The sequence below is a fragment of the Odocoileus virginianus genome, chromosome 25 (assembly GCF_023699985.2).
Source record: "Odocoileus virginianus isolate 20LAN1187 ecotype Illinois chromosome 25, Ovbor_1.2, whole genome shotgun sequence".
Lineage (NCBI taxonomy): Eukaryota > Metazoa > Chordata > Mammalia > Artiodactyla > Cervidae > Odocoileus > Odocoileus virginianus.
Genome location: NC_069698.1, coordinates 20,562,679 through 20,565,392, shown reverse-complemented (window position 1 = coordinate 20,565,392; position 2,714 = coordinate 20,562,679).

Here is a 2,714-nt window from a genome sequence, read left to right as displayed (position 1 = left end):
CACAAGCTGGGAAAAATGTCAATAACCTCAGACATGCAGACACCTCAGACACCACCCTTATGGCAGAAAATGAAGAGGAACTAAAGAACCTCTGATGAAAGTGAAAGAGGACAGTGAAAAGGTTGGCTTAAAACTCAACACTTGAAAAACGAAGATCATGGCATCAGGTTCCATCACTTCATGGCAAATAGATGGAGAAACAATGGAAACAGGGACAGGCTTTAATATTTTCTTGGGCTCCAAAATCACTACGGATGGTGACTGAAGCTGTGAAATTAAAAGATGCTTACTCCTTAGAAGAAAAGCTATGACCAACCTTGATGGCATATTAAAAAGTAAACATTACTTTGCTGAAAAAAGTCCATATAGTCAAAGCTATGTTGTTGTTTTTTTTTTCCTGTAGTCGTGTATGGATGTGAGAGATGGACCATAAAGCAAGCTGAGTGCTGAAGAATTGATGCTTTGAACTGTGGTGTTGTAGAAGACTCTTGAGAGTCCCTTGGACTACAAGGAGATCACCAGTCAATCCTAAAGGAAATCAGTACTGAATATTCATTGGAAGGACTCATGCTGAAGCTTCAATACTTTGTCCACCTGATAGGAGGGACTGACTCATTGGAAAAGTCCCTGATGCTGGGAAATATTGAAGGCAGGAGGAGAAGGGGCCGACAGAGATGTTGGATGGCATCACTGACTCGAGTTTGAGCAAGCTCTAGGAGTTGGTAATGGACAGGGAAGCCTGGCATGCTTCAGTCCATGGGGTCGCAAAGACTCAGACATAACTGAGAGACTGAACTGAACTGATGACAGTATCAGACCACCTTCCCTGTCTCCTGAGAAACCTGTTTGTGGGTCAAGATGCAACAGTTAGAACTGGACATGGAACAGTGGACTCATTTGAAACTAGGTAACCAGTATGACAATGCTGCATATTTGCACCCTCCTTATTTAACTTACATGCCGAATACATCATGTAAAATGCTGGGCCTGATGGCTGGAATCAAGATTGCCAGAAGAAATATGAACAGCTTCAGGTATGCAGACAATACTCTCTAAGGGCAGAAAATGAAGAGGAAATAGAATTGAAGAGCTTCTTGATGGTGGTGAAAGAGGAAAGTAAAAAGCAACTTAAAACTCAACATCCAAATTATGAAGATCATGACATCTGGTCATAGCACTTCATGGCAAATAGAAGGGGAAAAAGTGAAAGCTGTGGGCAGATTTTACTGCTGACAGTGACTGCAGCCATGAAATTAAAAGATTCTTGCTCCTTGGCAGGAAAGCTATGACAAAACAAGACATTAAACAGTGTATTAAACAGCAGGGACATCACTTTGCCAGCAAAGGTCTGTCTGGTCAAAGCTATGGCTTTTCCAGTAGTCATGTATGGATGTGAGAGTTGGATTGTAAAGAAAGCAGAGTGCTGAAGAATTGATGCTTTTGAACTGTGGTGTTGGAGAAGATTCTTGAGAGTTCCTTGGACTACAAGGAGATCCAACCAGTCCATCCTAAAAGAAATCAACCCTGAATATCCGCTGAAGTACTTTTGGTGGAGTTCCAATACTTGGACCACCTGATGTGGAGAGCCAACTCATAGGAAAAGAACTTGATGATAGAAAAGATTGAAGACAAAGGAGAAGGGGGCAGCCAAGAATAAGACTGTTAGATAGCATCACTGACTCAATGGACATGAATATGAGCAAACTACAGGAGACAGTGGAGGACAGAGAAGCCTGACGTGCTGCAGACCATAGGATTGCAAAGAATCAGACAGCACTTAGAGACCGAACACCACCACAACAAATTTCTAAAAGCATTAGGAAGCTGGCCACTTGTCAAAATATCGTGGAGGTAATTCCTGTATTGGCCAGGGAATTTAACTTGATGTATATTCTGTGACTGTTGCTTTCATAAAGGAATGTGATGTTCATCTGAATTTCAAAATCTATTACTATCTTAAATTTATTAATTCAAATGTGAATGCAAAGGAGAGGGCAAGTGTTTTCTTTTCAGATGTTGTGAGGAATGGAGGAATGGCAATTTTCCATCTCCAAACAATAGTCCTGACCATAAGTCGGTTATTATTTTGTTACATACCAATTATTCTAAAGTTTATGATAAGTTATATTTAAATTAGTACCTTTGTTTGAAAATAAAATAAACCATGTTAAGATATCTTAGGCATGAGGGGGAACTGTAATGAAACTGAGTCATCAGTCATAATGAGTTGAACCTTAGAACAGTAATCAAACCAGAAAGTTGAAAATTGCAGTTGTCTTTCATCTTTAGTTCCACATGTGCTGATTTTACTTTTCCCTGTCACTACACATTGGCTTTCAGTGCTTATGTAGTCCATGTAGGGAGCAAATAAAAACCACTGTGTCATTTCTTATGCTTGATTTACTTTCTTTTCTATAATCCATCAACAATTTCCTGGGAAGGAAACTTTGAGCCTCTTGGGTCTAGGTCAGGATCAACAGTATTTGAGGACTTTGAGTTATAACAGAAATCAAGGGGTCCATTGTTGAATAATTTATCAGGATCCAGAAAGACATTCCAAATAGTTATCAGTTATACATGGACATAGTTCTATGGGGGCTTCTCAAGTGGTGCTAGTGGTAAAGAACACACCTGCAAATGCAGGAGACTTAAGAGACTTGGGTTCCATCCCTGGGTCAGGGAAGATCCCCTGGAGGAGGGAACGGCACTCACTC